Source organism: Schistocerca serialis, chromosome 3 (genome assembly GCF_023864345.2).
Source record: "Schistocerca serialis cubense isolate TAMUIC-IGC-003099 chromosome 3, iqSchSeri2.2, whole genome shotgun sequence".
Taxonomy (NCBI): Eukaryota; Metazoa; Arthropoda; class Insecta; order Orthoptera; family Acrididae; genus Schistocerca; species Schistocerca serialis.
The window spans coordinates 276,749,538-276,762,156 of NC_064640.1; positions in this window are offsets into that span (position 1 = coordinate 276,749,538).

Sequence of the window (12,619 nt, forward strand, 5' to 3'; positions counted from 1 at the left end):
CGACGGCGCAAGCTAACGTCTGATCTACTCAGAGAACACGAATAGAGAAAGTTATATAACACGCTGAACGCCATCGTTGACTGAATGTGTTGGCCTTAAAGAACAGTTACTTGACTTTTACTAGAACTGATCAGCACACCAAGAGTATGATCCATATATACAATAAAAGCACCAAAGATGCAACTAATGCAGTAATGAATTTAATACACGAGGGCGTGCTGAAAAGTAATGCCTCAGAATTTTGTGTGTGAAAACTCTTAAAGCTTTTTAAATAAAACTAACGTCATTAATATTCTACATCTTTATTCTTCATGTCTACATATTTATTTCTGAACATAGTCACACTGGTGAAGGAACATATTTCTCCCAACGAGATACCAGTTTCTTCATACCGTCACGCCGGCCGATGTGGCCGAGCGGTTCTAGGCGCTTCAGTCTGGAACTGCGCGACCGCTACGGTCGCAGGTTCGAATCCTGCCTCGGGCATGGATGTGTGTGATGTCCTTAGGTTAGTTAGGTTTAAGTAGTTCTAAGTTCTAGGGGACTGATGACCTCAGATGTTGAGTCCCATAGTGCTCAGAGCCGTACCGTCACTGTAGAATGTTTGACTTCGTTGAAGGAGCCACAACCTCACCTATGCTTGTATAGCTTCATCACTATCAAAGTGAAGTGTTCTTTAATTTTTGGGAACAGATGAAAATTGGCTGCGGCCAAGTCGAGACTCTATAGAACATGATCGATGATAATGAACCCAAGGTGTCGGATTGTTGCAGATGTCGCAGCGCTCATGTGTAGTCTGGCATTGTCATGCTGAAGGAGAGGCTGCTCCATGTGTGGACGAACTCTTCGAATTCGAAACCCGATTACAGCAGCGATATACAAGTTGTTACGTTACCCACCGCCATGCTACACCCCAAAATTCCGAGTCCTCTAGCGGCAGGGACCTGTAAATGCGTAGACATAAAGAATAAAGATGTAGAATGTTAATAAGGTTTTCTGTTTAAAAAGCTTAGAGGTTTCACATAAAATTTTGGAGACGTTACTTTTCAGCATGCACGCGTAATTACACTACTGGCCATTAAAATTGCTACACCAAGAAGAAATGCGGATGATAAACGGGTATTCATTGAGCAAATATATTATACTAGAACTGACATGTGATTATATTTTCACGCAATTTGGGTGCATAGATCCTGAGAAATAAGTACCCAGAACAACTACCTCTGGCCGTAATAACGGCCTTTATACGCCTGGGCATTGAGTGGATGGCGTGTACAGGTACAGTTGCCCATGCAGCTTCAACACGATACCACAGTTCATCAAGAGTAGTGACTGGCGTATTGTGACGAGCCAGTTGCTCGACCACCATTGACCAGACATTTTCAATTGGTGTGAGATCTGGAGAATGTGCTGGCCAGGGCAGCAGTCGAACGTTTTCTGTATCCAGAAAAGCCCGTACAGAACCTGCAACATGCGGTCGTGCATTATCCTGCTGAAATGTAGGGCTCCACAGGGACCGAATGAAGGGTAGAGCCACGGGTCGTAACACATCTGAAATGTAACGTCCACTGTTCAAAGTGCCGTCAATGCGAACAAGAGGTGACCGAGATGTGTAACCAATGGCACCCCATACCATCACGCCGGGTGATACGCCAGTATGGCGATGACGAATACACGCTTCCAATGTGCGTTCACCGCGATGTCGCCAAACACGGATGCGACCATCATGATATTGTAAACATAACCTGGATTCATCCGAAAAAATGACGTTTTGCCATTCGTGCACCCAGGTTCGTCGCTGAGTACACCATCGCAGGTGCTCCTGTCTGTGACGCAGCGTCAAGGGTAACCGCAGCCATGGTCTCCGAGCTTATAGTCCAAGCTGCTGCAAACGTCGTCGAACTGTTCGTGCAGATGGTTATTGTCTTGCAAACGTCCCCATCTGATTACTCAGGGATCGAGACGTGGCTGCACGATCCGTTACATTCTTGCGGATAAGATGCCTGTCATCTCGATTGCTAGTGATACGAGGCCATTGGGATCCAGCACGGCGTTCCGTATTACCCTCCTGGCCCCACTGATTCCATATTCTGCTAACAGTCATTGGATTTCGACCAACGCTAGCAGCAATGCCGCGATACGATGAACCGCAATCGCGATAGGCTGCAATCTGACCTTTATCGAAGTCGGAAATGTGATGGTAGTGTCTATCCTTCTTACACAAGGCATCACAACAATGTTTCACCAGGCAACGCCGGTCAACTGCTGTTTGTGTCTGAGAAATGGGTTGGAAACTGTCCTCATGTCAGCACGTTGTAGGTGTCGCCACCGGCGCCAACTTTGTGTGAATGCTCTGAAAAGCTAATCATTTGCATATCACAGCATCTTCTTACTGTCGGTTAAATTTCGCATCTGTAGCACGTCATCTTCGTGGTGTAGCAATTTTAATGGCCAGTAGTGTACGAGAGATTCTGTTCCGAAACTATTGACGACTGCAGACTTCTCTGAGTTCTGAGGAGGCTCACTGTCTGTCAGTGAAAGATAATGATCAGTTTATTAAAATGTAAATAATTTGTTACTGACTTCCTGCAGGCTTTCTATTGCAATTAGAACTGCTATAAAGACTTTTCTCCACATGTTGCTGCTAGGTCACCCTGTAAGAGGTCCGAGCAGATGTAATTTCGATGTATTGCTCGCGCGCTGCCTGCGATATGTAAGGTATAAGAGAATCTCAGACCAGTGAGCAGTGTTGACTGGAGTAGGAACTGTGTAGCTGTAGGAGTAAGTAGTTGCTAGTGAGCAATCTTGTCTGGTGTATCGTGTTGGCTGGGCCGGTCGTGGTGCAGCGATGCCGGAGCCTGAGCATTATTGTATAAGGTAAAAAGCAGCCTCGCGCATATGTAGTATTGTTATCTCAAGTCCAATGTAAATGTTTTAAACATCTCCTAATAATAATCTATCTCATAAAAATACCTTTTAACAACCATTCATTTCAATTTACAAAATTTACTAATTTCTCCAATCCTTGGTCATCCCAATTATTGAAAAGAAAAATCAGTTGTTTCCTTTTATAAATGTCAAATCTATCGGCCAGCATTGCACAGGGCTGTGCCAGAAAAATTTATTGTAAGAGCAGATATAAAGGCGTTATCCGGCGACTTCATTGAGGTAAGAATTTTTCTTTTTTTATTCAGAATGATCTTTCAGGGCCATGACGCAGCACTGCTGATGTCCAAAATTTACCAGGTTAAATTCACAGTCAATTATTGAAAAGTTATAAGTGAGCGACAATTTAATTGAGAGGTTAGTTACATTGTATTATTACCAGGTTACTGAATTTATTTTTTTATTGGGACGTTACACTGAATGTGAACGACATAATTATAATTTTTTACTGTTGAGAAGTTTAGGGATTTTTCTGTTTTGAGGTTACACTAGATGTGAAAGAATTTTGTGGGGAGGTTACAACCCACTGAAAAGAAAAGAAGAAAAGAGCGGAAGGGGAGGGGAAGCTACGTCCTTCGGAGATCTGTGTTGGCACCGAAGCGGTCGCTTGTTAATGATAATATTTTGCCTGTCAAGGACACCAATAAGAGAAGGAGCATCCTTTGCGTGCCTTCCAGTGTGCCGGCCGAAGTGGCCGTGCGGTTAAAGGCGCTGCAGTCTGGAACCGCAGGACCGCTACGGTCGCAGGTTCGAATCCTGCCTCGGGCATGGATGTTTGTGATGTCCTTAGGTTAGTTAGGTTTAACTAGTTCTAAGTTCTAGGGGACTAATGACCTCAGCAGTTGAGTCCCATAGTGCTCAGAGCCATTTGCCTTCCAGTGCTATAAAATTGGTAACTGGATTAACTGTTATATATTTGGGAGCAGTAGGATAAACGTACTCGTAATTTGCAGTCTCGAGGACACTCGTGTTATAAATAGGGAAAAATAAGTAACTCTGCCATTAATACTTTTTTTCAGGACGCAGTGACAGTTTCGGAGCAAAATAGGGCAACTGGTTTCAATGAAATAGTCTCGTTCTGATGATTCTATTACGGTGCGAAAATATGCGTGTCACTGACATTTCTCAGAAGATGATAAGTGGTCAAATCTTCGTGTGTTCCATGGCGGACAGGTAGCTTTATAATCCTGTTTCTATCACCAGCTGAACTAAAAATGGATAACGATGTGCTTTATAGTTGGATTATTGAGTGTCCGCGGATCTGCAGACGCCTTGTCGACTGGTCTCAAAAGTTTAGTTTTCGTCGTCCATTCAAAATACTCACATCACAACAGATTTACACGTTTCACTGTTATGTGTGAGCTGATCTGCACCGTTCAACAGACTGCACTTAAACGGTAAAAATGCTGGAATAATTGCGCCAAAGTGGCACCAACAATGGTTTTTGAATGCACAGACCATATACCTTATTTGTATACGTAGAGTGAAGCTAGCCGGGGGATATTGTTGTAGTAAGATCCATATATGTGAAGACTGACCAGCTTAATAATGAGGAACAGATCGAAGGGATACTCATTAGAATTTAATGCTGAAACTACTGGGTGCTCATCTAGTGGGACGAGGAAGGGGTCATTAAAGTTTAAGGATTACTGGAACAGCAAATCAACGACCGAAGCTCCGTTAAATCCACAACACAGAATATAACGATTCCTGAAAAACACTTGTTGCTGATTGGTGACTGTTGGACGCTTGTAGCTTGATTATTTAGATCTGTGTTTAGTGCTGACCACACAAGTCCATGAGCTCTTGCTGTTAACAAGGCAGTCTGAAACATAATTATGGGTTCCGTACTTAGGCCTGTTGGTTTATCGCATCATAAGTTAAACTTTCTACATTTGGGGGTTTAGAAGGGGTCTTATAAAAGACTACCTGGAGACCATTTCTGTCCAGGGTGAAGTTCGCATTGAAGGTTTGAAGAGGATTTCGGTTTTGAATATAATCCTCAGGTCCCCATTTTACATCAATAGGGACCCAATCCACCAATTATAGGTCGATGTAGAAGTTTATTGAAGTTCATCATCCTGCAATCACTTTTTCGCAATAGTTTGAGTACCACTTTTGTGACCAACTTCACTTCTTTATTAGGATCAAGTATTCATCTCGGACCTACTTCAGTGTTGTGGTCTTTACTGTTCATCTACCTCATGGTAGTATCGGTGACTTAAGTGGCCAAAGAGTGTCATTGCTGTGGAAGATTCTTTGCCGAAGGAATGTAAAACTTGGTTGTTAAAATTTGCAAAGGGTTCACTGAAATACCAGGGCTCTATTTTAAATAGCATTTGTAAATTTAGAGAAAACTTTTGAAAATGTGGACTGAAATACACTCCGAAATTCTGAACACTGCGGGCATAAAGCACAGGGAAAGGAGGTTGTATAAAACTTGTGCGGAAACAAGACTGCAGTTATAAAAGTCAAGGAACATGAAAGGGAAGCAGTTGTTCAGAAGGGATTGAGACAGGATTATGGCCTATCCCCAATGTTATTCAGTCTCTATAATGGATAAGCAGTAAAGGAAAACAAGGAGAAATCTGGGAATGGAGTTAAAGTTCAGGCAGAAGAAATAAAAACTTTGAGGTTTACCGATAACGTTGTAACTCTGTCAGAGACGGAAAAAACTGGAAAAACAGCTGAACGGAATGGATAGTCTCTTCACTAGCGGATGTAAGGTGAATATCTACAAAAATAAAACAAGAGCAATGAAATGTAGGCGAATTCAATGAGGTGATGCTAAGGGAATTATATTAGGATATTATATACTAAAAGAAGTCGATGGGGTTTGCTTTTAGGGTCGAAAAAGGACGGACGATAGCCGAAGTAGAAAGGATGTGTAAAGGGTAATCAGAGAGTTTCCGTTTGTGAACGATACTGCATCATCTATGCAACCCGCCACGACACCGATGCGGGTATATAAGCACCAGCATGTAGACAAAAACGATAATAAACCTAACTGTTGCAGGCTGCTAACTCTGAACGAGAGCTCAACACCGGCACCCAGCGCCAGCCTCCGAGCAACACAAGCTCACACCGCCAAAGGTATCGACATGCATGATACCCACTACTAACAAAGCTTACCCTTGCACGACCTATCGCAGGCAGCAAGACATCCGTTACTGCTCTTACCACCCACCTAACTATCGCAGAGGTTTTTTTCCCTCCGCTCTTGCCTTGGCACTTTTTTTCCTCTGCCCTTCAAACCGCTACCCTTCGTTCGACTTCGACCCAATCTATCTCGAGATGAGCGCGTATTAATGGTTAACCTTAACCAGACGTACGCAAACATCGCAGTACCCACATCCTGCGACACCTCACAGTGGTGAAAACTAACCCTTATGCAGAGATGGCAGTAGACCTATTGAGTTGGCCATCATGCCGGTGTGGGTGTGGAGGGGCCCACCTCTTATAAAAAAAACAAAAAAGAAAAAGAAAACAAGGAGGCGTGTGGTCTTCGAACGGAAACTTTTTGACCGCCCCTTATACACTGATGAACCAAAACATTATGACCACTGCCACCGCGAGGTTGCATGCTGCCTGGTGGCGCTGCGGCCACGTGACGCGGTAAGAAAAGCATATGAGCGAAGCAGAGACGAATGGGGAATCATTCTAGCGACGATAAGTTTTGCAAATGCGGAGATCTGCCGACTCAAGCGACTTTGACAAAAGCCAGATTGTTGTGGCCCAGTGCCCGGGAGCGAGCATCTCGAAAAGGGCGAAGCTGGTCGGCTGTTTGCGTGCTACTGTCGTGAGCATCTGTGATTGATGAATGCTGAAACCACGAGTAGGCGACAAGAATAGGCATCACAGAACATATGAATCGGAGGCTTGCCCGCTCTCTAAAGCAGGATCGGCGACAATCTGTAGCAGATCTGACGACAGAGTACAGTGCTGACGTACGCACTAGTGGTTTGGAGCACACCGTTCAGCGATCAGTGTTGAACATGGTGTTCATTACCAGAGGGCCCCTACATGTTCCCATGTTGACCCAACAACATCGTCAGTTATGATTACAGTGGGCACGAGACCATCGAGATTGAACCGCAGATCAATGGAATCATTTCGCCTGGTCAGATGAATACCGTTTATTGTTAAACCAGGTGAATGGTCGTGTCCAGATACGCCGTCATCCAGGCGAACGGCTGCCCGAAACATGCAGCGCGCCACTGACGCAGGCCGGTGGAAGTACACTTCTGCTCATAAATCAAGGATAATGCTGATACATGGTGAAACAACGCTCTGGTGGGCGGTTTGGGGGTTTAAATCACCTCGGTGTATGACCATACGGTGCATTTGACCTGCGGTCGTCGCACAGTGGCACTGGCAGCAGTCCACATACGCAGAGGTGTGTTGGTGCATGTCTGAGTACGATGCAGCGAGTAAATGTGCAGACGTTTTCAGACGTGCTAATGGTGACTGTGTGTTGGAAATGGCTCAAAGAACAAACATCGATGACGTTATGAGGGGTAGTGCTACAAAGTGTGATCTCAAGATTACGGCAACGATTCCAGCAGACAGAAAACTTGTCCCGGCGCTACAGTACGGGACATCCACAGTGTACAACACCACAAGAAGACCGATATCTCACCATCAGTGCCCGCAGATGGCCAAGGAGCACTGCAGGTAGCCTTGCTCGGGACCTCAGCGCAGCCACTGGAACAGTTGCCTCCAGACACGCAGTCTACAGACGACTGAACAGTCATGGTTTATTCGCCAGGAGACCTGCAAGGTACATTCCACTGACCCCTGGTCACAGGAGAGCCCGTAAAGCCTGGTGTCAAGAACACAGTACATGGTCATTGGAACAGTGATCCCAGGTTATATTCACGGACGAGTCCGGATATAGTCTGAATAGTGATTCTTGCCGGGTTTTCATCTGGCGTGAACCAGGAACCAGATACCAACCCTTAATGTCCTTGAAAGGGACCTGTATGGAGGTCGTGATTTGTTGGTGTGGGGTGGGATTATGATTGGTGCACGTACACCCCTGCATGTCTTTGACAGAGGAACTGTAACAGGTCAGGTGTATTGGGACGTCATTTTACACCAGTATGTCCGCCTTTTCAGGGGTGCAGTGGGTCCCACCTTCCTCCTGATGGATGATAACGCATGGCGCCACCGAGCTGCCATTGTGGAGGAGTACCTTGAAACAGAAGATATCACGCAGATTGAGTGGCCTGCCTGTTCTACAGACCTAAACCCCATCGAGCACGTCTGGGATGCTCTCGGTCGACGTATCGCTGCACGTCTTCAAACCCCTACGACACTTCAGGAGCTCCGACAGGCACTGGTGCAAGAATGGGAGGCTATACCCCAGCAGCTATACCCCACCCGATCCAGAATATGCCAACCCGTTGCGAGGCCTGTGTATGTGTGCATGGTGATCATATCCCATACTGATGTCAGGGTACATGCACAGGAAACAGTGGCGTTTTGTATCACATGTGTTTCGTGTCGGTTTTCTCAACTTATCACCAATACTGTGGACCTACAGATCTGTGTCGTGTGTGTTCCCTATGTGCCTATGCTATTAGCGCCAGTTTTGTGTAGTGCCACGTTGTGTGGCACCACATTCTGCAATTATCCTTAATTTATGAGCATGAGTGTAGTATTAAGTTATGGGGGACGTCCACCTGGGCTTCCATGGCACCTGCGGTAGTGATCGAAGGCACAATGACAGCTGGATATTACGTCAGCATTATTAGGGACCACCTGTGATTCCTTGTGCTTGATGTCTTGCCTAACAGCGATGGCATCTTCCAGCAGAATAACTGTCACAAGGCTAGAATCGTGCTGCAATGCTTTGAGGAGCATCATAGCGAACTCATTTTGATGTCCTGGCCATCAAATTCGACTTATCTGAATTCAATGAAAGCCACCTCGGACGCTATCGGGCTAATCAGTATACATTAATGAGGTAGAGTGAGTAGCAATCTGCGGCTGTTCGTTGATGACGCCGTGGTGTACGGGAAGCTGTCGTCGTTGAGTGACTGTAGAAGGATACACGACGACTTAGACTTTCTGCTTGTTGTGATGAATGGCAGCTTGCTCTAAATACAGAAAAATGTAAGTCAATGCGGGTGAGTAGGAAAACAATCCTGTAAGGTTCAGAAACAGCGTTAGTAGTGTGTTGCTTAAAACAGTCATCTCAGTTAAATATCTAGTCGTGTCACAAAGCGTTATGAAATGGAACGAGCACGTCAGGTGCCGGCCGGGGTGGCCGAGCGGTTCTAGGCTCTACAGTCTGGAACCGCGCGACCGCTACGGTCGCAGGTTCGAATCCTGCCTCGGGCATGGATGTGTGTGATGTCCTTAGGTTAGTTAGGTTTAAGTAGTTCTAAGTTCTAGGGGACTGATGACCTCAGAAGTTAAGTCTCATAGTGCTCAGAGCCATTTGAACCATTTGAACCACATCAGGTTGGTAGTAGGGAAGGCGAATGGCCGACTTCATTTTATTGAGAGAGCTTGGAGTTCAAAATGGTTCAAATGGCTCTGAGCACTATGGGACTTAATATCTGAGGTCATCAGTCCCCTAGATTTAGAACTACTTAAATCTAACAGGATTCGAACCAGCGACCGTAGCAGCAGCGCTGTTCCGGACTGAAGCGTCTAGAACTGCTCGGCCACAACGGCCGGCAGAGTTTGGGGAAAATGTAGGTCATCCATAAATGAGACGGCGCACAGAACACTAGAGTTACCCTTTCTTGAGTACTAATAGTATGTTTACCATCCGCTTCCCTCTGCCCTCCCCCCTCCTCCTCCCAGATCGGTTTGAAGCAAGACATCGAAGCGATTCGTTACCGGTAGTTTCGAGCAGTACAAGTTGGTTGGTTTTGGAGATTAGTCCACTATCGTAACCAGTGGACGACATCGCGATGGCTAGCCTCTAACTGCTTGAGTATTCTCCGATTCTGTTATACGGTTATCAAATCGGACTCCGCATGAGCTACGATGGTATAAGCAAGAACTTCGAATAGTTTCATGCATAATTAATAGTTTTCTAGATGGTGTTGCAGAAACCGACAGGAGAGAATATTTATAATCCTAATATTAGCTCGCCCATATAACTCAACATGTAGAACGCTAGCTTGACGAACAGGGACATAAACTAGATCTTTATAAATGTCACCCGTTCTGGGTTAACGCCCAATGGTTTAATACACACGCCTGTCTGGCAGTGCCCTTTGCCACATATCTCTTTTCGTAAATGTTGATTTGATTTCACAGAATAATAAGGATACACAGAACAGAGCGCAGACGATTCGCAGACAGATGGCGTAATCGAAATTTCTCTTCTCAGATTGAGGTAATTTTGTTGCATCAGAGTGACATGCGCCTATGAAATAAATGCGAGATTCGCATAAGCAACAACTCAAGGAAAATAAGATCGCTGTAGGAAGAGCAAGTGTAGTGGCATAGCGGTTAAGACACTAGACTCGCTTTTGGAGGATAGCGGTTGAAATCACCGTCCCGCTATCCTGATTTAGGGTTTCCGTGGTTTCTCTATACTGATTAAGGCAAATGCCGAAATGGTTCCTTTCAGAAGGAAGTAGCTGAATTACTGTGCCATTCTTCCTCTCTCTGCGTTTGTCTCCGTCTCTAACGATGTCTTCGTCACCGAGAGCGGTGGCGCAGTGGTTAGCATACTGGACTCATATTCAGGATGCCGATGGTTCAAACTCGCGTCCGGCCATCCCGATTTAGGTTTTCCGTGATTTCCCTCTATCGCTTCAGGCAAATGCCGGGTTGGATTCTTTGAAAGGGCACGGCCGACTTCCTTCTCTTTCCTTCCCTAATCCGATGGGACCGATGACCTCGCTGTTTGGTCCCCTCCCCCAAATCAAACAACCAACCAGTCTCTTCGTCGGCGGGACGTAGGAACCTAACCTTCCTTCCTGCTGCAGGAAGTTAAAAAGATATTGTCCTAGCAATAGCGGAACAATTGAAGATCTGCCGAGTCGTGATAATTAAAGTGCAACTGCTCTCGGAGGTCCAATGTGGGCTGAAATTATCGCATGGTGGCGAAACTTGGTAGATATGATAATGCCTTAATGCGTAACCGATTTACGCTGAAAAATAAAAATAGTTCCAAGTTTGGCCACCAGGTGCAAATCTGGCGTTGTACACAGCTTGTATGATGGTGTGACATCCATGCTGTCATTTGACAAGCCATAACGTGAGTGAACAGTGTGGCTATTGACAAGAGAAACCTTGCGCTATTACTGAAACTATTATATGTTCATTACTGCACTGAGAGAGTATCGCCCGCCTGGTCTGGGAAGTGGCTTGATGTCAATAAATGGTTTAAAGAAGATAATAATGGAATTCGAAGACACAGGTGAGCTTGGTGCGGCATCTGGAAGGGGAAGGCGTCCTGTCCTGATGGAAGTTATTGACGAAGTTGATGTTACAGTAATTAAAAAATGGTTCAAATGGCTCTGAGCATTATGGGACTTAACTTCTGAGGTCATCAGTCCCCTAGAACTTAGGACTACTTAAACCTAACTAACCTAAGGACATCACACACATCCATGCCCGAGGCAGGATTCGAACCTGCGACCGTAGCGGTCGCGCGGTTCCAGACTGTAGCGCCTAGAACCGCTCGGCCACTCCGGCCGGCTTACTGTAACTGATCATGCAGCACGTGCCCTGGATAGTGCTAGTGCTAGTGCAGTGTCACGAGAATTGTCCATCCCATGGTCAACAGTCCAGGAAGTTTTGTGGTCGTATTTCACTGGTATCCGTACAATATCCAGACTCTGAAGCGACCGAAACCTCATGATCCGCAGCAACGTTCCGAATTGGCTCCTCTGTTACTGGCACAAATCGAAGTTGCTGACATATTTTCGGACATAATTCTATGGAGTGAGAAGGCACATTTTACACTACAGGGTGCAACGAATAGACAGAACTGACAAATTTGGGGAACTGTTAAACCACGTTTTGTGCACGAAGAGCCACTGCACTCGCCGTATGTGACTGTGTGGTGTGCATTCACAAGCACCTTTATTCTTGGCCCGTTCTTCTCTGAAGAAAATCTACCCAGAGGACCTGTCAGGTGTACCGTGACGTCTGCACATTATCGAAACCTTCATGTACAACATGTGACTCCTGCTTTGGAAGAGGTTAACTGTGTGGAAACAACTGTTTTCGTGCAAGATGTTGCTCGCCCAGTGGATGATCTGCTTGATGCAGTCTCCCACGAACGTGCTATCTCCAGAGGTTTTCCAGACGCATAGTCCGCAAGATCACCTGATCTGATTCCGTGTGACTTTTGGCCCTGAACATATCTCAAAGAACGCGTTTACCAGGAACACCTTTGGTGTCTACTTTGTCTGAAGGCCAATATACAGGAATACGTTGCTCAGATTCCACCGAAACTGCTGCGATCAACTGTTGATCACGCCGTTTTACGGTCATCTCGTCCACGTCTCCGGTGCTCATACTGAAGGAAAGTGTGTAAGCGGCGGTTAATAATAAAATCAACATTATGCTTTTCTCACTTGTCTGACCTTTTCTGACCAGGTTCCTGTTCTAATCCATTACGTATGGAAACTTTTCTGTGCGTATTTCTTGCATCCACAGTGTCAAATTTGCACCTGGTGGCCAAATTTGGAAGCAA